Source organism: Diceros bicornis (genome assembly GCF_020826845.1).
Source record: "Diceros bicornis minor isolate mBicDic1 chromosome 7 unlocalized genomic scaffold, mDicBic1.mat.cur SUPER_7_unloc_2, whole genome shotgun sequence".
Lineage (NCBI taxonomy): Eukaryota > Metazoa > Chordata > Mammalia > Perissodactyla > Rhinocerotidae > Diceros > Diceros bicornis.
This window is the reverse complement of record NW_026690921.1, coordinates 974,163-997,530: the sequence shown is the minus strand read 5'-3', so window position 1 is coordinate 997,530 and position 23,368 is coordinate 974,163. Positions and strand designations below refer to the sequence as shown.

At 44.7% G+C, this 23,368-nt stretch overlaps 1 protein-coding gene and 1 long non-coding RNA gene across 2 annotated transcripts in view; both read left to right on the top strand.

The window, feature by feature from the left end:
• Window positions 1–50: 50 nt before the first annotated feature.
• LOC131402321 (uncharacterized) lies at window positions 51–2,527 on the top strand. Its single transcript, XR_009218534.1, has 3 exons — window positions 51–610; window positions 735–884; window positions 2,373–2,527. It is a non-coding gene; the product is annotated as an uncharacterized LOC131402321 (long non-coding RNA).
• Window positions 2,528–13,667: 11,140 nt separating this feature from the next.
• The window catches only part of LOC131402314 (ral guanine nucleotide dissociation stimulator-like), a 222,673-nt gene continuing 212,972 nt past the window's right edge, over window positions 13,668–23,368 (top strand). The window contains exon 1 of the transcript XR_009218525.1: window positions 13,668–13,817. The gene's annotated coding sequence lies outside the window, so the exon portion shown is untranslated. The remainder of the gene's footprint in view (window positions 13,818–23,368) is intronic.

Below are 23,368 nucleotides of genomic sequence, written 5' to 3'. Positions count from 1 at the left end.
AACCTCCACAAGCCACCTGAAGAACACACGAGGGAAGTTTCCCGGTGGGTAGGCCTCTCTCCATAGGAGGACCAGGGTGGATGGGGGATCTCCTGTATGTCTGCCATTGGCCCCTCAGTCAGCTGGGAACTCCTGGGAGGTAGCAAATGCTGGGGACCGGGCCTGGGCCTCGGCAGGGGTCTCTAAACCTCCCGGGGTCCTTAGTGCACCAGTTCTGCTTCAGGACTCGGTTTCCCTAAGTGTCAGGTACTAAGTTGAGCCAAATTGGGGATTTTCAGGTGTTTATAGCAACAAAACTCTATGCCCATTTGAAACTCAAAGCAGTCAAAACAGAGCTGCTCAGTAGATCTGGGGAGTGGAGACCCCAGTGACCAACAGGAGAGCCCCCTCCCAGTACCATGAGACCTTAGCGCTCAGAGGAGCCCAGTGAGAACACTTCTCCAGGCCATTTGAATCTCGGGTTTGCAAAGAAAAGGGATTTGCATTTAGACCCCTCACATTATTCCTAAATTTATCCCTCGTTCTTTCCCCTCCCCTGAGAGAGAGCCCTGAAAATCTTCAGGAACTCAATAGTCAAGACAAGCCCTTGAGCAGAGAACTGATGATCAAGGTAGAGTGGAGGCTGGGGGTCTGGAAAGAGAGGAGGGGTGCGGAGGAGGGGCAATAGGCAGGCTGTGGTTTTGATAGTTTCTCACTTGAACTTTCTCTGAAACATTCCCGTCTATCTCATCCAGGTTAACAAGCAGAGGGATCTGTTCTGCCCATGAGCAGGTGGGGTGCCGTTTGTGGGCAGGAGGCCCTGGTCATGAGACACAGTGGTGTTGGCTGGGCTGTTCCAGGAGGAGTTGCCGAGCTGGCGCCATCAACAGGTCTCTGGCTTCCATGTATGTCCATCCTGCAGGATGTAGCTTCTTCCATGCTGTTGGGTGATTAGTGTGGGTTTAGCCCTCAGCCTAAAACTATCCTCAGGAAGCCAGGACCCCGCTGCTCCTTCTATCTTCACCACATCTCCAAGGGGCTGCAGCCTGCCTGCCCCAGGGATGTGCATGGCAGAGGATTCCCATGGCCCAGGTGGACAAACAGGCTGCTCATCCTTAGGTGAGAGATGTGTGTGCATTCTGGGACTCCCCCCTGGACCCCTAGAGCAGTCACTTGAGTGAACCACAGGAGTCTAACCTGAGTGCCTGGTTGGCAATGACATATGCCCCCGGTGGCTTATGAGAAGCGTCTAGGCAACTGATGGATTCTTAGTGGATCCTGCTGAAAGGAAGTTAGGAGTCTCATGTAAACAGGGAATCAAAATGTCCTGTCATCCCCTTCCCTGTTGATCAGAGGTGGCACCTTGGGGGTCCAGTTCCTGAGTGGATAAAGAAAGAGTTCAGGGGCCTGCCCAGTGGTGCAAGTGGTTAATTGCGCGCACTCCGCTGCAGCGGCTGAGGGTTCACCGGTTCGGGTCCCATGCGCGCACCGACGCACCGTTTGTCGACCTATGATGTGGCAGCGTCCCATATAAAGTGGAGGAAGATGGGCATGGATGTTAGCCCAGGGCCAGTCTTCCTCAGCAAAAAAAGAGGAGGATTGGCAGATGTTAGCACAAGGCTGATCTCCTCACAAAAAAAAAAAGAAGGATTCAGTGCAGGGGAATGTCCTGAGGCGTTCCTTGGGGAGGAGAAGGCTTTGGCTTGGCCTCTGGCCCAGCCTGGGTGCCAGACACTCCACGGGACTGGGGCAGGCAGGAGCCACTCAACCAGACTCCCAAGACACCACATCCTCTCCATCCATGACTCGGCCCAGGACCAAGCTTTGAGAGGTCAGGGGACAGGACTGTTTTCAGTGGTGGGGCTGGGGGTTAGGCGAGGATGTTGGAACAGGGCCTCTGGCTGAGAGGGGCAAGCGGCCTCTCCTCTGTGGGCCCCTGAGCAACTCTCTGCCCATGTTTGGGCCTTTGTCTCCTATTGAGGGAAATGGGGGGATGGTGATTGTGTGGTGCAGGCCTCACAGGGTGGTGTTGAGATAAGAGGGAGGAAAGAAATGTGGGAGCTTTCTGCCTGCTCCACCTGGAGGGGTGAGGGCCAGAACAAGGATGACAGTCTTGTGACACTGAGTCCTCATGAGAACCTGTGTGGTAGCTGGAGTTCTCACACTTTCCAGATGAGGAAACAGGCTCAAGGAGGCCAGGCCACGAGCCCAAGCTCACACCCAGAATGAAAGTTGGAGCTGGGCTTGTTCTGGAATCACAAGACCTTGGAGGATGGAATGACATTGGTACCAGTTGACTCAAGTCAGATGTCTAGTGTCGGAGGCCAGTGGTGCTGGAGAGAAATGGGGTGAGGGGAGTATCGCCTCGCTGACACTGTCCTCGACCCTGACAGGAGGGGCCCTTCACGTTTGCCCCCCCAGAGAGCAACCCCCAGAGAGTGCAGGAGAAGCAGCAGCAGCAGCAGGTGAGTGTGCCTGTGGGGGAGGGGCTCTGCGCTCCCAGCTGGAGGCCTCAAATCAAGAGAGGAGGGTCCTTTCTCTTGGTGCCACAGTGCCCAAATCCCCTAGTAGAAGTGACCAAGAGGAGGGCCTGGAAGAGCTGGTGCAGGATGGGTTGTTTTGGGGAGGGCCAGGGAAGGCACACCCTGTGATTTGCCAGAAGCCGGCCCTGGGAGGTGAGGAGGAGGACTGTGGTGTTCTTGGGGTGTGAAGGGAGTAGGAATTGACGGGAGGCTGCTGAGGGTCCTAGGCTGCTCCTCATGGGAACCCTGTGGTGGGCCAGGAGGCTGAGGGTGGGGACTTTTCAGGAGAGGGTCTACATGGGGTCTACTTGAGAGCAAGGTCTCATCCCACCTGCACCCCGATGTCACAGGGTGTCTTCCCCTATCTTGGCAATCTGCTCAGTGACCTGCTGATGCTGCACCTGGCGATGAGTGACTATCTCGAGGTGGGTGAACCTGAGGACTAGGCAGGAAGGACCAGGATTCTGAGCCTTGGGATGTGGGAGCCCCCAAACTGAGCTCTGAGTTCTCAGCACTTGGCACATCTACTCTCATGAGAGCCTCGCAGCTGCTCCTGGGAGCTGGGGCATCAGGCCCATCTTAGGGATGAGTGTAAAGAGGCTCTGCCAGAGACACCCGTTCCAGTTCCCCAGGCTGGGGAAGCTCAGAGCTGCCTGATGGCACAGCTGCGTGAGGTTTTATCTGAGCTGGACTCAGCCTCTAACTCCTATGCTGCCCATGGAGGGACAGAGAAGTCGGGCGCCCCCAACTCAGGCAGCACATAAGTTGCTGAGCAGTCCCCTCTGCCTGAGGCCTCAGCCTCCAAGTCTGTCATCAGAGAGAGTTGTGCTGCCAGGTACCTCAGTCTCACTCCCATGTCCTCCTAATCTGGAGCCCAGAGCCCGGCCTAGGTACAAGTCCTGTTTTCTCTGCATGCCTGGCCCCCTCTGGGGACCTGGCAATAGTGCAACACGAGAAGGGGTGGGCATAGGGGGTAGTCAGGCTAGGGGGCTTTGTCTGATGGACTCTGGCTGTCTACCTTCCAGGGGAATGAGATCAACCTTGAGAAGAGGACTGAGGAGCAGCTGTGGCACTCCCTGCAGGGGAGGAGAAGGAGGTGGAAATCAGAGACCTTCTGGGCAGAACAGTGCCTGGCTTCACCTCCTGTATCTTACATTGTGTGGAAGAGTTTGATAACAGAGCAGTGGGAGACCCATCCAATTGGCGGGTGGGTTGAGGGGAGGATGGCATCAAGGATATCTTCCTGGAGGAGGGGATGATTATTCCCATTCTGAGAACTGGTAGATCCTGGATGGAACTGGAGGGAAGGATGGTTTCCAGGACTGGTCCCCTGCCCCACTCCTCACCTCCAACAAGGCCCCTGCAGCATCCCCCACCCAGGCCCTGTGTGCATCCTCTCCTTCCCTCTGGTCCCAGGAATACCGAGTCATGAGGAAGATCCTGCTGCTCCAGGAGGCTGCCAAGAATTACAACCTAGAACCCGAGGGAGCGATTTGCGGCCTGGTTCCAAGACATGGAGTTGCTCAACGAGAATGAGAGGTGAGGCTGGGCAGGAGTTGGGTGAGGGCAGGGGTGGACTCTCCCTGTTGGCCAGTCCAGAGAGCCTGTCTCCATGGTCCCCCACTCATCCCCCGGCCTTATTACATGGCGACATCTGGGACACCCAGACTCCAGCTGCTGGGCAGGCAGTGGGGCGACACCTGAGGTGTGGTTCCTGGTAGGCTCACAGATGCCTCTCTGTCCTGTAGCTACAACCTGTCCTGCCAGCCAGAACCCTAGACCTAGTTGGCCTGCAAAATACGCAAGGCCAAGAAGAACCGGCCATCATCAAGGTCTGGGGTGAGTGAGTGTCTGGGCCGGGGTGACTGACTCCTGGGGGTTCAGTAAGGCTTCGGGCTAAGCGTGGCCTTGGGGAGTTGGATAGCTGGCACTGGGATCCCAGCTCCACTATTGACCAGTCCTGCGACTGGGGTGACTCTCTTCAGCTTCCTGAGACTCCGTTTCCCCCTCTGTGAAATAGGTGATACTAAATGATCGCTCACGTGGCAGGGACGAATGGGGTACTGGTGGCTGACAGCACTGAGCACAGGGTCTGAAGCACCCAGTGCAGTGGGGACAGGGTGGGGGGCCATGATTCAGAGGGAGGCCGCAGAAGATAACCCGACTCTTCTACTCAGCCCCCAGGCCCCAACACCGAACCCCGTACCAGTGGCTGATCACAGCCCCATCCTCAGCAGCAGGGACACAGTTGGGATGCTTGCGATGCACCAGGCCAGCTCCTCCCACTTGATGGGAAGGGGAGCATTGTAAGCTGATTCCTGGGGTCCCCTGAAGCCCAAGAGAGAAGGGACGACCCCATCCCAGCTCCCTGACATCTCTACCTCAGCACCTACTCACCCATTGGGGAGGGCCAGTGGTTATTTGTTGTAAATAATAAATGACATATTTGAATATTATATTAAAGTCCTGTTCCCTTTATAGCTTGGGAGTTGTGGTGTGGTTCTGTCGCTTTCTGTAGGCATGTGAGTGAGACACAGAATCTCACATTTCTCCTTGAATCAAGAACTCTTCTGGGTCATCAGCTTATTTTATGTGGGAGAAGGGAGAAGGGCCAGCCCCTTTTTTGGCTAGTGACATCACTCCCAATTCCCCCTAACTCCCAGGACAAGTTCATTTCAGTATCATTCAGCTGCTCCAGGGGCAGACACGGCCCCCCGCCCGTTCTCTTGGGATTTAAAGGTTGATGGTACTTTCAAAGGCAAAGCAACAACCACTGAAATGTGGGTGTCTTGAAAACAGCACTACCCAGGACCAGGTCGTGCCATAGGCAGGGGGTGCCTTTCTACATTCTGGAGGAAGAGGGAATGTTTTCTGCTTCTCTTGTTGAGGTTTCTTTTAACCAAATTTTAGGAACTTGTAGTTTTCTAGTTCAATCTCTGGAATTGCATCAGCTCTAAGCTGGGAAAACAATGTAAAAAGATCAAAACATGCACTTGGAGAGGACAAGGCCCGAAAAGGTGATTTGCAAATGGACTAAAGGCAGACAGGACTTTCCCTCCTGAGACCCCTCTAGTGCCTCCATGTTCACTACTGACCTAGAATTGAATCCTGCTGGGATCCTTGTCCAGGACTCTGAATTCTGTTTCCTGCTTGTTTTGTATCCAATGGGAAAGATTTGTGATGCAGCTTTAAGGCTACCACTGGGCCTCATTCCATAAACACGACCGCTTTCTGTGAACCAGGATTTCCAGCACACCTGCCTTCCGTATGCTATTCACTTTAGGGCAGAAATTCCCTAGAAGGCTCCTCCCTGGCTTGGCCTGATGGATCCCGGGTGAGCTCTACTATGCCAGGATAAGGGACCATAATCCTGACCAGTGAGTGACCCCACACTGTCCCTTGCTGTCCAAGGTGAGATTTGAGGCCGTGTCATTCTGAGGTCCACGGTCTTGGACAGTCCTCCAGTTTACACACTCAGTGTTGATGTTGCCAACTTGTCCAAATGGGGCAATTGGGCCCGAGCCATTAAAGTGTGTCACTCCTGGGTGGTTGTGTTTTTTTCCCCAGTCTTGTGCTGTGGTTACATTACAACCACCCGATGGGGTGTGAACCTGTTTGGAGCTTTGAAAGATGAGGCATGACAAGGGTGTGGGGTGGTCCAGCAGGAAATGCCACAGAACTGATGATCCATGGTCATGTATGAACACAGCCTTACCAATTAAAATACTGAAATGCTTCCCATCTGGTGGTGAATAGATACTGCTCTGAGCTCACACTGAGAACCCACCCCACGACAAGGGCTTTCAAAGGGTTACCAAGTGGCATTTTGAACCTCATCCCTTGGAAACACCATGTAAGACAAGGGCCAGATGAATCACTTGGCACTTGTGAGTTATCGCCTCCTGTCTGATGGCTGCAAGTGTCACCCAGACACACAGGCTGGACTCTGCCAGGGAAGCCTTCTTAGGACAGCTAGAAACTGAGGATGACTCCTGGTTCCCGGCATCCCAGGCCCTTCCTGACATGGCACAGCCACCCAGGAAAGTGGTTTCGTAATGGAAAGACTGGGAAGGCAATACTTCGCCTCCAAAGAGAAAGAGAAGTGCCAATAGCGAAAGCTTGATCCCTCAACTAGTCAATTAAATCTCAACAAGCAGTGAGTTCTTGTCAGATTACTGATGTCGAAATGGTCTCTTTTGATAATAGCATGATCCCCCAACTGCCATGTCCATCTTCATGAATCCAATTTCCAACACATATGGATCTAAAAAACTGAGGGACATCTGGTATTTCCTTAGATGCAACTCTGAAGTAGCATGCAAGAAGGAACACAAAAATGGAGACCAAAAGTAAATATCTAATTTGAGAACATAGACATCGAAGTGCTTTTGAAATAATATTTTGGAATCTATTGGAATATTACACAAAAAGAATAATCCACTTTAAGTAGGTTTTACTGTGACTGTATGGGGCAAAACTGAATCATCCCGTGACGTTGATAACTCGCTGCTGACTTGAAAGTACAAATAAATAACATACATAGTAAAGGAAAATGAGAGAACAGCATGAAAAAGGAAGATCTTTCTCTCCTCACTTGAAACTCAACCTCTCACCTCAGAAAGAAATCACTGTGTATATTTTCTGTCACGCAGCAGAGTTTAATAAAAGAAACATATTGGTATATTTCAAAGTTTCAGGAGCTCAAAGCAAGGAAACATTAGGGACGCTGCCAAGAGACCTCACTGAGGTGCCTGCTCCATTTTGTCTGCTGTCAAGACGGCCTTCTTGGCCCCTCACTTTCTCTCCCTCGCTAGCAAGTCTGTCCGCCATCAGTGCTATCACCAGTCTCTCTCCTGTTCTCTTCACTGCCCTTTCCTCCTTCCTGATACCTTCCTCAGTCGCCAGAAGTTGTTGGCAGTGGAACTGTGGAATGCCCAGATCAGCTCCTGGAATCATCTCTGCCAAATCTGAAGACCGGCAGGAGTGGGCATGGGACCTAGAGTGTAGACCACCTGCGAGCACACCTGGCAGGGATTCACCTGTATGACTAGGTGCAAGTGTTTCCAACGCTTTGGCAAGATTGAAAGGATTTACTAGTTGTCCTGCACTTCTGCAGGCCTTGAGTCCTTGTGGTCTCTTGGGCCAGCAGACCTGGTGGGGCTCATCCAAGGTGTCCTCCCAGAGACCCTTCATTGCCAGGATGGGATGGAATTCTAGTAACTGGCCTCTTGAATATGTCACTAGACATCCTCAAAGGGATGGAGATGTTTAAACCAGGCTTTGGTTTGGACTGGTTCCCACAGTTATGCTGCTTCCTCTGTGAAGACTTGGCTATCATCTTTCTTTTCCTCTTACCCTACAAAAATAAATCATGAAATTGGGTCAAATGATAAAGGAAGCCTGCCTTTTTAGGACAATTATCCTGGCTGTTTTGTACTTCCACCCTCCCTCGATCCCCTGGGGATAGATCTGACCTGTGTCCTGGGATGTCATCAGGCAGATTTGCATCAAGAACAGAAAGCTCAAGGTCAAAACTCAAGGCTACTCCAGATCATTTCTCCCCCTCCATCCTGTTAAAACCCCCTCCTTGTTTGAGTGTGTTTCTATTCTCTTCTTGTCCTTGTCACTCTCAACCTCATAAGTCCTGGCACTCCCTCTCAGGACAATCGGTCCCCAGTCCTTTACTAGTTCCCAAATCCTACCATTTCTGTGTTTTCTGACTACTCATTTGCTTAATCCATTGACCACTTGGTGTTCATAGAAGTTAAATCAATAGTGACATTATCAACCACCCCCTGTTAGCGACTTACTCCCATATCCCAGATGTTCACATAATCCAAATGGTTACGTTCAAAAGTAAATAATTCAGAAAACATATTCACCCACCACAAATTCCTGATCTCTAATATTTTTATTCACACACTCATACAGTAGATACCTGTGCCTCATGATCAGAAGTAATGCTAGATCACCGATCCTCACCTTAATTTCCTCCTACACCTATCAATCTTGGATTCCATGGACTATGATCTCAATAATTTCCTTGGAATAATAAAAAATTCATTACCACTCATTTATGTTGTAAACCTCCAAACCCAGAAGATCCCAATTATCTGCCATGCCGCAGCTACTGCTGGTGTTATAACAAGCTGAATAAAAAGCATGAAACATGATCTTTTGGTACCACTGTAAATATAAAACCATCTGCATCAACTGGGAAACATCCATAATGCCTGGAAATTTTGTTCTCTTTTTTTGTGTTGGCTCAATAACAAGAAGACAAATCAATTTAAAAAACGGGCAAGGGACCCGAGTAGACTTTTTCTAATGAAGACATACAAGTGGCCAACAGGTGTATGAAAAGGTGTTCAGCATCACTAATTATCAGGGAATGCAAATCAAAACCACAATGAGCTATCACTTCACACCTGTTAAGATGGCCACTATCAAAAAAACTAAAGATGGCAAATGTTGGTGAGGATGTGGAGAAAAGGAACCCTTGTGGGAATGTAAACCAGTACAGCCATTATGGAAAACAGTATGGAGGTTCCTCCAAAAATGAAAACTAACATATGATCCAGCAATCCCACTTCTGGTATATGCCCACAGGATTGAACTCAAGGTCTCAAAGAAATACCTGCACTCTAATGTTCATTGTAGCTAATTCACAATAGCTAAGATATGGAAGTAATCTAAGTGTCACTGATGGATGAATGGATAAAGAAATGGAATATTAGTCAACCTTGAAAAAAGAAGGAGATCCTACCACTTTTGACAACATTGATGGACCTAGAAGACATTATGCTAAGCGAAATAAGGCAGACAGAGAAAGGCAAATACTCACTTATATGTGGAATCTTAAATAGTCACACTCATACAAGCAGAGGTTAGAATGGTGGTTGCCAGGGGTTGAGGGGATGGAGAAATGGGGAGCTGATGGTCAAAGGATACAGAGTTTCAGTAATCAAGATAAATAAGTTCTGGAGATCTAGGATATGGCATAGTGCTTACAGCTAACAAGACTGTGTTGCATACATCACATTTGCTAATAGTGTAGATATTAAGAGTTCTTACCACACAATAATAGTAATAAAGGAGATGAGAGAAAACTTTGGGAGGTGATGGATATGTTTGTGACCTTGATGATGGTGACAGTCTCAAGGGTGTATACTTATGTCCAAATTCATCAAGCTGTATATGGAAAAGTATGACACCATCGTTGATTCTTCTGCACCTTGAAATAGGCCGTGTCCTCATCACAAGAGAAAAAAATTTGTAACTATGTATGGGGATAGATGTTAACTGGACTTATTGTGGTGATCATTTCAACATTTATACAAACATTGAATCATTATGTTATACCGCTGAAACTAATTTAATGTTGTATGTTAACTTTACCTCAATAAAAAAAAAAACACACACACACAACAGAAAAAACCATTTTAATATTGTAAATGAGTTCAGTGAATCCCTGAAACTGCCCCATTCCCATAGGGGAGTTACAGGAAGCAGAGAGGATGAAGTAAGATGGAAGAAAGTTGTACAAAACAGTATTCAAATTAAAATCATTTAAGTTGATATCAACTCCTTGTGGCAAAGTTCTGTGAGCACCGATCTTTCACATTTTTCCTGGAAAAGCATACCTTCAGATCCAACCCATAATAGTTTCCTCATTTGCTCTAATAAGAAAATTTTAACTTAATAAATAAAACCAAAAGCATCCCTTATGTATGAATAAAGTTAGTGAACTTTACAGAGAAAAGAGCATATTTGCACAATCTCAATAAAGGTAACAGAAGAACAGAATGATGATGAAGTCTCATTCAAGCTTATCTTTGAAAGCCAGTAAAACCAGGTTATCTTTTCAAGAATGTGTGTAGAGCTGACAACCTTGGAAGATAGAAATAGTGGCCTCCTCTGGAGCAAAGGGCAGGCTTGCTTACTCCCCAGTATAATAAAAATAACACCCCTCCCCAGGCCAAAGGTCAGCAGACTTCCTGCCTGTTATTGAAGATTTGACTTCCTTAAGCTCTGAGTTCTTGCAACCCTCTGCATGTTTCCTGGCCCACTGTGTATCATCCTGTAGGAAGTGGGATTTAGTGAACCAGTGCAAATGTTGATACTCTGGCCACTGCCATTGCTGTGTCATTAAGTCTTGTGTCTCTGACCCATGGGTCTCGTGTCTTTTGCCAGCATCTGTAAGACCATGGTAGCTAACTTATTGGTTTGCAGGTAAGGTAAAATATCAGACCATTCACAGCTCCTGACAAGCCCTTAAAGTAACTAGTAGTCTTAGGAACAGAGAGCTATCCAGAACAATATGCATGGATGGTCCTCATAGAAGACTTCATGCAACCAAAACTTTAATAAGTGTCTCTGACCTCTTTTATTTCTACCTCAATTAGAAGGAGAGGCACCAAGCTTTATAGACCTAGGGCTTGTGCAAGCCACCTGGAGACCTAGTGACCAGAAACTTCCCATGGGGAGCAAAGACAGATGGGCATATTTCCAAAATGGACCCATATGCCTCCCGATCATCCAAAAGACAATACATTATCTTAATTTATGATGATTTGAATCATTAAAATCTTGTGATGGGCCAAAGATACACTTCTCAGAGGACTGGGGCACATGGCAGTTGTAAGAAGATTAACACATTTGGTGAATATCAAACTCTGAACTAACTTTAGTGTTCTAATCAATCAAAAGGTACAACAAATTTAATTAGGTAGATTAAATGATATTTAATGGTATGCCTGATTATTACTCTGCAATAATGAACAAGCAGCTCATGTAAATAACTACAATTGGCCTTTAAAATATGATAGGACTGTTTGAGATAAGCTGGAGAGAAGGAAAGGGAGAAATAGATAAAAGCTAGCTGCTCTGACACCACTCTCAAGACCCCTGGATCTACATGTAACCCAGGAGATCGAGGCAGATGGCTGTGTGCCTAGATCCTCCAGCACTGTGGTTCTCAGGGAAGTCACAGGGCTGAAGCAGCTTCCTGAATCGTGTTTACACGTCCACGTGTACAATACCCTTGACCATGGGGATGAACCACCATTCAATCATCCCTTACACCCCTCTAATTAACAATTAGATTTCGGAATCATTGTACCATTAAATGATAATTTATTCCTCAAACCTGTAGGATGGCGAGCTAAAAGAAAATGAAATTTCAATGGCTTCTTTTCTTTGAAGGATCAAGATGTTCTTTCACACTTAGAATCCGGATTAGAGGATAAATCCATCAAGTCAATGGAACAACTTAAGAAATGGACAGAGGGATATTTCATTCATATATACACAGTTTGCACTGTGGCAAAAATAGAGTTATATTTAAAAAAATTAGAATCTTTTGAAATTTTACAGATATTACAGACTTTGTTCTGCTTATACTCCCTTTGGTTTACCAAATCAAACTCACTCTTTAATGGGCATTTCTAGCATTGAGTGTTAATAACAGCAGCTTTTTTATTTTATTTTATTTTTTTTTTAGATTTTATTTATTTATTTTTTTCTCCTTAAAGCCCCAGTAGGTAGTTGTATGTCATAGCTGCACATCCTTCCAGTTGCTGTATGTGGCACGCAGCCTCAGCATGGCCGGAGAAGCGGTGCGTCGGTGCGCGCCCGGGATGCGAACCCGGGCCGCCAGCAGCGGAGTGCGCGCACTTAACCGCTAGGCCACAGGGCCGGCCCACAGCAGCTTTTTTAAATTCTTATTTTTCCAAGGTCAAAGACCAAGGGAAGAGGTCGTCAAGAGGTCAAGTCTAATCTATCTACGGATGTGGCAGCCTTAACTATGGATGTTCAAGCCAGACATTGCCAGCAGAACCACATCTCTTCACCCATGGGTGAGTTTTTACTAGTAATCACAGGGACTTGAGAATATCAAAGGAAATTCTTTATTAAGAACCAAAGTTATGGATTCCTATCTTGGGTTCATTACTTTGAATTTTTGACCCAAATCATATACATTTATTGGACCATGTTCAAGTCTATGATCTTTAGAAGATGCAGCCTACAGCTGAAGAGAAACAGATACAACACCAAAATCTTACCCTCTCTGAAGCACAACTGAGAGCCCCTGGAGTAAGAAGTTTTCTAGACAAGCGAAAGTCATTCTTCTTCTGAACAAAGAGAGTAGAGGCTATTCAAACATTCAACTTTAAATTGTTAACATGACTTGTTAGATTGTGATGGAGCAAGCCTCATACCTTCGAAGTTTCATGATTTTTCTCCAGAATACTGAGATGGATGTCCTTAAAGTCCAGTTTCCCCATAAATGTCTATATTCAGTGATAAAATTAAATTCCCTATAAAATAATTCTCCGTGGCTTAGTGGTTAAGTGCTCCACTACTGGTGGCCCGGGTTCATATCTGGCACTAACACCCCGCTTCTCCGGCCATGGTGAGGCCACATCCCACATACAGCAACTAGAAGGATGTGCAATTATGACGTACAACTATTTACCGGGGCTTGGGGGAAAAAAAGGAGCAGGATTGGCAACAGATGTTAACTCAGAGCCTGTCTGCCTAGGCAAAAAGAGGAGGATTGGCATGGATGTTACCTCAGGGCTGATCTTCCTCACACACACACAAAAATAATAATAATAACAATAATAATTCCCATAAAATTGTTAAAAATATATCATAGTCTCTGACCAAGTGGAAACAAGGCAAATTGAGAAGTTGAATAGCAGTGTAATAAACTCCATACAAGGATCTTACTGCATCATTTCATTAGTGAAACTGGACGTAAATCCCATCTCTATCAAAGAAGAAATAAACAGATCATGGTATTCCTGTTCTTTGGAGTACCTCTAAAACTTCTAAAACGCTAAGTTAGAGTGGCGAGCACTGATAAGGAGAGACGTCTATGATATACGATTTGGGAAACAGCAAATTGCAAAATGATGTAGTTATGTCATTTATGTTAAAAAAAAACTTTATGTGTATTTATAAATTCATAGGAAATGTCCAGAAGAATAAGCTGCAACCTCTTAACAATAGTTCCTTCTGAGTAGGGGAGTGAGTTAGCAGGGAAAGGGATGGATGGGGTAGGTTTCACTTTACTCTACATACATCTGGGTAATTTGACTTTTTTTTACAGTATGTATTTCTTTCATAATTAGAAAAATGAGTAATGTGACCGTTTGGTGCAGGGCAATACTATTATGTTCACCAGTCTCTGTACTGTATGTTACTGCACAGCACGGACTGTAGGAGAAAGCCCAGAGGAGCAATGAAGACAAAGAAGACATGACACCTGCAAAAAGTCAGTGGAGTATTTCTCCATAACAAACCTTTCAGGTGAGTGATGGTCAGTATCTTCCACTGCTCCAGCTCTCGCAATAAACCTAGAACCTGCCCAGGGTAAGCTGGAGGACCATGCCCGACTAGTCCACTCCCCGCATGGGGCCGATTTGTGCAGGGTGACTGCCATCAAGCAGACAATGGACTCAGGATGGGGCGTGTGCCTTTGGAGAGGCTGGCAGAGAGGCGCAAAGTGGAACACCAGCTAAGTGCACACACCTGAGAGGCCGAGTTCCAGGTGGAGACTCAAAATGTACCAAGAAATTGTGTGAAGTGAAGGAAGCTACTCAACCTCTCTGAGCCTCAGTGTCCCCCCCTGTAAAATGGGGATCACAAGCCTACTTCACAGAGCTGTTGGGGAAGATACATAAAAGTGTCTGTGACAGTCAGTGTCACATTATTAACAAAGTCATCTCCGACTTCAGAAAATCGATGAAAAGAATAATGTTAATGACCAAAGACGAGATGCCCAGCTTCGTAAGCAGCCCCAGCAGCATGAGAATGAGAGGAGCTCCGACTAAGCAGGGCTCTTCACAGCTCCACTGGAGACGATGAACACGGGCTACACCAGGATAAGGGGCTGTTGTACAGTGACTCGTGTAGTGAGGGTGGATCCCTAAAGACACTGTGAAACAGAGTTACACACAGTGGCTCCTAGGGAACAACTACAAAGCAATCAATGCAGCAGATAAGAGTGGGAATGGGGCAAGCAGAGGAGGGTCAGAGTGACAAAATCTGATGGAAGACATTGAACCACGACGAAAGCCCAGCTCTGTCAACAGCTGCTGTGGTTGTGCCAGGAGATCAAACGTCTGAGACAGCCATTGTGGGGACTGCTGGGAGCACAGTTGTCACTGCGGCCACACCCCAACAGCAGTGCATCAGAGCACACACACCCTGAGACTTTCCTCTCCATTAATCTTTGTTTTAAGATGATGAATATCCTCATGTTACAATGTCTCCTTCCAACACTTGTGGACCAGTGTCATCAGAACCCCCTGAAGAGGGCACAGGCCAGAGTAGGATGGAACACTGGGGCCTGGGGGAGCGGCACTGCACCTGACTACACGGACTATCACCTGGGCCTATTGAACACGAGAGAAGCACCCGAGGATGTGGTCTAACGAGACTTCTCTATCTTGCCACATTCAGAGACACTACACACTTTCTCATTCTTTCTTTACAAAAATGTTAAAGAATTCATGTGTCATTAATTCATACAGAGGCAAATTCTTGACAAAGTGACAGGGTCCAGTTTCCATGACCAGGTTTTTCAGTTGTTTTGATAATATCCCACATTCAGGCATCGGAAATGTAACCTATTGGGATGTGTAATATAACTGGGACTTTTTTTCGTGTAGATCAACGCCCAGATTTTTAGGGACGACATAAATCATGAAAGCTGCTAACCATTCCTCCACAGGTTTCAATAAGACTTTTAAGTTAATTTACCAATCTCAGGAAAAGAGAATTTGGCAATTCAAGGTTATTTTTCTGCATTCAAACGTACAGTACAGGCAAGAGAATGAGCAGAAAAAAATTAACAGGCAGGTCTTGCTTGCATTTTATCTTTTGCAAATAAGCAGGATATTTTATGCTCTGTTCCTTTCACTGCTGTAATCAATTTTTAAAGAATACGGTACATCTGACTATCCCTAGGCGTGTTTATCTGGGAACCTTGCCTGAATCCAAAGCAGAGATGTTAAAGCTGACGGGTTTCAAATGCTGCCCAGGTGCTGTCTACCATGAACATCCCTCTCCCAAAGCTGGACCACCGGTCTCTTCCTGAGGGATCAGAGTCACCACCCCTGTCCCTGAGAGACTGGCCACTCAGGCCTGAGCTGAGATTAGGTGATCAATCTAAAGGGCAAAATGCTTAAGCTTTTCTCATCTTAAGGTTGCTGTTTTGGAGGCCACTGCACTGGAATGTGTTGGTGAAAATAGCCTAATAGATACTTACCTGGGAATTGGGTTGTTCTCCTCTGCTCTTAGCGGATCCTGGGGAAACCAGTGATTAACCTCACAGATACCTTAACTTCCACACCTGCGAAAAAGACAAGCAACAGCCAATGTTACCATCCAGCCAAGCTCTTAAGTTGTACTTGCAAGAGGGGCCACAAGGGGGAATCTCTCTCAAAAGCTGATGAAAGGATGGCACTTTGGCTAGAGAAGGCAGAGGGCAGCAGGCAAAGTGGAAAGTTTCTGGGATGTCAAACCAGTTCCCATAAGCATTTTAGAGAAGCACCTGGCCCTGGACTTGGTAGGAGGCTGTGGAAAGACCCACAGACATGCAGGTGGGAGGAGGAATCAAGCAACGGAGGGAGGCGGTGTGGAAGAGGCACGAGTCCAACTTCTATTTTGGACAAAACCAGTTGCACGCTGCAGAACCTCGGCTGCCCATGCAGCCGCCACATCCTCCTAACTCCCTGGTCCCGCTCATCCCGTGGCATCCCTCCGGGATTCAGTCCACATGCAGCGGGTGCAGGACCAGAGTCCTGAGTCAAGGGCAGTTTGGCCCTCGGCCAAGCGCACACCACCCTGCTCCTCCCCCCAGGGTTAGGCACCGCCCCATGCCCACAGCCTTCTGGGATTTGTAGTCTGGCCGTCCTGCAAGCTCCCAGCCGGTAGCGGTTAAGAGACAAAAGCTCCCAGCATACACAGCTAGGGGCCCCAACTCCCACCTTGTCCCCTCGCCCCTGGTCCCCATCCCTCTGCTTCTCCACCCCACTCTCTACCCCTCCTCTTCTCTATACCATGACCACTCTCCATGCCCTGCCCACCCCCCAGAGTATGCGCAGTGTGGTTGGGCTGCATCCCTTGAGGCCGGCACTCAGGTAGGGGTGGGGCTCACCAGCCTGGCTATTGCTGAAGATGCTTGCAGCCCTCGTGGAAATTTCCTGGCCAGTATTTGAAGCGTAAATTCTATATCTAAAATGGAAATACTGAGTGCCTGGGATTCTGGAATTTGCCTTTTTAAGGCCACCTGTCCTACCATCCCCTCCATCCCTCCAGGTTGCCATGGTCCTCCCTCTGGTTCCCGTGGTCAAGGTCGCTGCAGAGATCCTTCCCTTTGACCTCGCACACCCTAAGGGCCCATACCCATCATAAAAACTCAAAGCCATGACACTTGCCAAATTGAGGCAAAAATGGAAAGACCCAGGGGGACACGCAAGGATGAGGGCATTAATAGATACTTGAAAGTATTAAAATCCATCTGATGATGTCATGAGTGAACGTGTTCCACTTTAAAACAAAACACTGCTGTTATTCTGAGATATTGAGTTAGGATCTTTGCGCAAATATGCAGGATTTAAAATGTTTATTGATGTATAACATGAGTACAGAAATATATGCAGAAGTCATCCATGTAAACCTCAAAGAATTATTACAAAGTGAACACACTTGTGTGACCAAGAACTAGCACCAGCTTCACTCAGGCGCCAACAATCCGTTTCTCCCTCCTTCCTCCCAAAAGGTAACTGATATCTTACCAGCAAACACTGTATATCGAGTTTGTCTTCTTATATAAGTGTTTTATTACAGAACACTTTAAACAATATACAAAATAAACAAAATAGCATAGTAGGCCCCTCACCCAGCTTCAACAACTACTAATTGCCAATTTTGTTTCATCCACATTCCATCCCAGTCCCACCTCACTTTATTATTCTTTTAGTCCTTTGTGTGTGTGTGTGGGGGGGTAAGATGTACGCACACTGAAAGGCACAACTCTCAACTGTACAGTTTTGGCAAATAAACATGTCCATATAACCTTCACCCCTTTAAGAATAAAATAGTTCCATCACCCCCAGAAAACGCCTTCCTGTTCCTTCCCAGGCAATTTTATCTTTCCCCCGAGGCAACCAATGTTCTGGTTTTTTCATCATAGGTTCATCTTGGCTGAAATCATCCCAAGTGTTTTGTTTTCTGTCCAACTTGCCTCCCTCAGCACGAGGTTGATGAGACTCACCCAGCATGTGTGTGTCAGCATTTGCTCCTTGGCATGGCTGAGGGCATTCCGCTCTGTTGTTGCCCCGCAGTGCGCTCGTCTTGCAGGTCATCTCCTGTGAACATTCTTGTACAAACCCTTTTTTTTTGCTGCTTAATTCCTTTATTAGCATTTAAGTGACACACCTTTGCCTTTTTAGTGGTTGGTCCAGATTACAATATGCATCTTTAACATATCACAGCCTACCTAGACTTAATAGTGCACCAGTTTAATCAATGTAAAATATAGAAGCCTTGCTACAGAACAGTTCCATTTACCTATGTCTGTCCATTATGTTATTGTTGTCATAAATTTTACATCTACCCATGTTATAAATCCCACAATACAGTGTTATGATTTTTGCTTTAAATAGTCATAGGTCTTTTAAAGAAATTAAGAGAAAAAAGTTAAGTATTTGGAGGGAGATCTTTGAGGCTCTGCAAATGTACTGTTTCTTCTTTAAGGTTCACCCACAGTTTTTGCATTCATCAGTCAGTCTTGCCCACAGTAATTATTACTGTGGTGTTCTAGTGGCAATTTTCTATTTCATGCTATCCAGCCACGTTTATTATTTGGAATTCTGTGAGGAAGATTTCCCCCCCTCCCTCTCCCTTCCTTCTTTCTCTCCTTCTCTCATTCTTTTTTTTTTTTCTCTTTCTTTCTTCCTTTCTTATTTAATCTATTTTATATCAGTATAGACTCATGCATATTTATTTTGTTCTCTGGGTAGTAATCCAATGCTACCATTATTTATTTTGTTGCTCACAATTTTCCAGCTTGAGCCATTGGGAAGTCTTTCAGATTGATTCTTTTTGACACATCTCATCATTTTCTGTGTTTTTTTTAAAGCACTTTCCTACATTCTGGCACTACAAGATGTTCCAGGTTCATCTTGTATTTTCCATCTCCAGCCCTAGAATTAGCCACTTCTCCAAGAAAACCTGGTTATTTTTATTGGAGAATGATATAAACGCAGATCTGGGAGCTAGGTGTGCTCATTGATACTAGAGTGTAACTGCTTCTAGACCCACTCAGCAGAGCTTGGAAATGCATATATGAATATAAACTCAGGTATACACATCTATCTATTGATCTATCAATCTATCTATCAATCTAACTATCTATCTGGATAGATATATTAAAAGAGACATGGATTCATACTGATACTTCCGACTCCAATCCAGCACCACAGATTTTATTCTAGCATTCTCCTTTTGTTTATATGTAACTTCTTTTACCAACAGTGAGAAACTTAACTCCAGTTATCTACAATATATTTACAAATGTGTCAACTACTTTCAGAATTGTTAATCCATACCCTTATGAAAAACACATTTATCATCTAGTGTACAGTGTTTGTGTCCAGTACTTTAGTTTTACAGTATCCCATCAAAACACTGTCTTCCAAAGTTACTTAGGTCAGGACCTTTCATCTCCACCCCTTCTGTGTGATTATGTCACGTGCTTGTAATACAGTGAGATTCATTTGTCACTGCATTCCATCTGAGTTCCCCAGCATCCTGATTGATTTTTAAAATTTGCAGAGTAAAATTCACTCTTTGCGGTGTACAGTTCTATGGGTTTTGACAACTTTATGGTCGTGTATCCATCTCCACAGTACCATACAGAGCTGTTTTATTCACTCCCAAAATTCTCTCATACTGTCTCTTTGTAGTCAAATGCTTCCCTCACTCCATCCCTTGGCAACCACTGATCACTTTCCATCCTTGTAATTCTGCCTTTTCTAGAGAGTCATATAAATGAAATCATATACCAGATAGCCTTTTGAATCTGGCTTCCTTCACTTAGAGAAATGCCTCCAAGATTCATCCATGTTGTTGTGCGAATCAAGAGTTTATCCTTTTTATTGCCAAGTACTATTCTAATGTCCCGATGCACCACAGCTTCTTTCTCCACTCACCTGATGAAAGACATTTAGTTTATTTCCAACTTTTGGCAATTATGAATAAAATGGCTATAAAGATTCACACAAAGGTTTTTGTTTACATATTAGTTTTCAATTTGCTTCAGTAAATCTCTAGGAGGGGGATATCTGAGTCATGTAATAAATGTATGTTTAACTTTATAAGAACCTGCTAAACTGTTTTCCGAATGCAACTATCATGTTGCATTCCCAGTTCTAGTTGCTCCTAGTCCTCACCAGCACTTGGTATTTGCAATTTTATTTTTTATTTTGGCCATCTAATAGGTGTGCGGTCTCTTATTGTGACTTCTGCTTCCTTTATGAAAGTGAGCTCTGCTAAATATAGAATCCTGTGTTGACTTTTGGGTTTTCATTCTGCACTTGAAAGATGTCATTTTGTTATTGATTTGTCTCTTTTGTTTTTGATAATGTATCATCCATCATTCACATTATTTCTCCCTGTATGTAACGTCTTCCCATGTATATATGTATTTCCTTGACTGCTTTCAAGATTTTCCTTTTATCTTTGGATTTCAGCAGCTTGACTATCACATGCCTAGGTATGTTTTTAATTTGTATTTTATTTTTTAGGTTTCCTGACCCTCTTGGATCTAAAATTTTAGATTTTCCACCAAATTTTGAAAGTTATGTTATTACTGGTTGATTTGCCTTTCTGCCTCATTTAATTTTTCTGTCCTTCCCCTCTCTGCTGGGGACTCAATCATCTCACAAGTTGTAAGGCTCTCTTCATTTTTCTTCAAAATTTTTACATTCTTTTCTTCAGGCTAGATAATTTCTATTGCTCTATCTTCATGTTTCTTCTACTGTTTCTCATCTACCGGTAAACTCGAAAGTATTTTTTTATTTCATCTTCTGATTTGGTTCTTTTTTGTAATTTCCATTTCTCTGCTGAGTTTCAACATCTGTTCATTCATTATGAGAATATTTTCCTTTACCACCTTGATCATCTTTATAATAGCTATTTTCTTATCCTTGTTTGCTAATTGCAACAACTGGGGGATAGCTTCTACTGCCTGTTTTTGCTCATATATGGATTACATTTTCCTATTTCTTCAAGTCTCATGATTTTTCAAAATTGTGTACTGGAAACCATGAATGATAGTTAAAGAGCCTCTGGATTCTATTGTATTCCTTTGAAGAGTGTTGTTGTTTTTCTAGCAGAGAGTTAACTTGGCTGGACTGAAACTCCAATCCTATCTCCTTTACAGTGAGCATAGCTGAAATCCTCGTTCAGTTCTTTCATCTTCCAACTGTTGTTTTTACTCTAGGCCCTCTGGAGCCTACCCTGCATGTGTGTTGTTCAAAGATCTGCCAATTTGGTGTGTGTGGGGGTGAGACATTCATATATATTTTGAGATTTTCCTCTTTGTGGGTCCCTCTCTTCCAGAATTTCTCCCCTAACTTTCCAGCTACTCTGACAGCCCCAAAATACATCCTGTAACATTACAAGTAAGACTGTAGTTTTTCCCCTGTCTGGACCATGTACATATTTTGGAATGCTTTGAGGCAAAAGACTCAAGCTTGCAAATATCTCCTGGTGCAATTCCCATCATTTAAGGGAAGACTCCCTCTCAGTTCTGCTTGCTTTTGGAAGAGATTTATACATACACACATATACACATTTATTATATGTGTATTACATATAGATACATGATTCTCTATAAATATATATAATAATTTATGCAGATTTTATCATTGTTATCTGTGAGAGTGTTAGTTCAACATGCTACTCCACCATTACTGGAAGCCAGACCTCGGTTTTGTTTCTTTTTTGGATTTTATATAAATGGAATTATGAAATATATAGCCTTTTGAATATAATTTCTTTTATGCCACATTATGGTTTTGATATTTATCCATGCTATTGCATGTAGCTAGTGTTTGTTTATTTGTTAAAAATAATTAATTTTTTTAAATGGTCATAAAATATGCATAACATAAAATCCACCATTTTAACCATTTTTAAGTGTACAGCTCAGTGACACTCAGTACATTCACATTATTGTGTACTTATAACCTCCAACCATCCACAGACCTACTTTCACCTTGCACTGAAACTTTGTGCCCATTAAGCAACAACTCTCTGTTGTCTCTCCCTCTTGCCCCTGGGAACCACCATTCTCCTTTCTATTCCTATGAATTTGACTACTCTAAGTACCTTATATGAGTGGAATCATACAGTATTTTTCCTTTTGTGGCTGACTTTATTTCACTTAGCATAAAGTCCTTAAGGTTCATCCATGTCATAGCATGTGTCAGAATTCCTTCCTTTTTAAGGGTGAATGGTATTCCACTGTGTGTATCCACCACATTTTTTTTGTCAATTCATGCGTTGATGGACACCTGGCTTGCTTCCAGCTTCTGGCTATTTTGAATAACACTGTTAACAACACGGGTGTACCTATATGTGTTTATACCTCTGCATTGAGTTCTTTTGAGTGTATACCTATAAATAGTGTTCTGAGATTCATTTCCTCCCATGTGGGAGGGTTCCCCAGACCTTCAACAAGCAATTCTTAGGATGTCAGCTGGTCGTCAGATAATTCAACTCAATTTGATTCTGTCAACCCAGAGATACATCAGATTCCACAGGTTGAGGGCTCAATCCTATAGGACTGCACACCCACCCTACCTCACCTCAACTTCAGATGCCAGTTAGAAGCCCAGGCTGTTACCTGTACTTCTGACTGACTGGCTATAAACCAGAGGTTCCCACAACCTCCTCCTTGGGTTTGATTAATTTTCTAGAGTGGCTCACAATACTCAGAGAAACATTTACTAGATCACTAGTTTATTATAAAAGGATATAATTCAAGAACAGCCTGATGGAAGTGGCTCATAGGGAAAGGTATGTGAGAAAGGGCACAGAGCTTTTATGCCATCTCCAGGTGCACCACTCTCCAGGCACTCCTTGTCATTGGCAACCTGGAAGCTCTGTGAACCTCCTTCTATTGGGATTCTTATGGAGGATCCCACATGTAGGCATGATCAATTATTAACTCAGTGTCCAGCCCCTCTCCCCTCTCTGGAGGATAAGGAGTAGGGCTAAATATTCCAAGCTTCTAATCAGGGCTTGGTCTGTTTGGTGACCAGCCGCCATCCAGGAGCCATCCAGGAGCCCACCCAGAGTTGCCTCAATAGAACAAAAGATTCTCCTAGTGTTGTTATCACTTAGGAAATTACAAGGGTTTTAGGAGATCTGTGTCAGGGATGGAGTCAAAGACAAACATTAGAACAAGAGATGCTACTAGTGTTCTTTTCATATAGGAAATTACAAGGGTTTTAGGAGTTCTGTGCCAGGAACTGGAGGAAGAGACCAATAAATATATTTTCTATTATTTCAGAACCCATAAGTGGAATTGCTAGATCATATGGTAATTCTATTTTTAATTTTTGAAGGAACTACCATACTGTTTTCCACAGTTTTATATTCTCACCATCAGAGCACAAGGCTTCCAATTTCTCAACATTCTTGCCAACATGTTATTTTCTGATAGTAACTATCCTAATGGGTGTGAAGATGTATCTCATTGTGGTTTTATTTTGCATTTTCCTGATACTTGGTGACGTTAAGCATCTTTTCATGTGTGTACTGGCCATTTTTTTTTCTTCTTT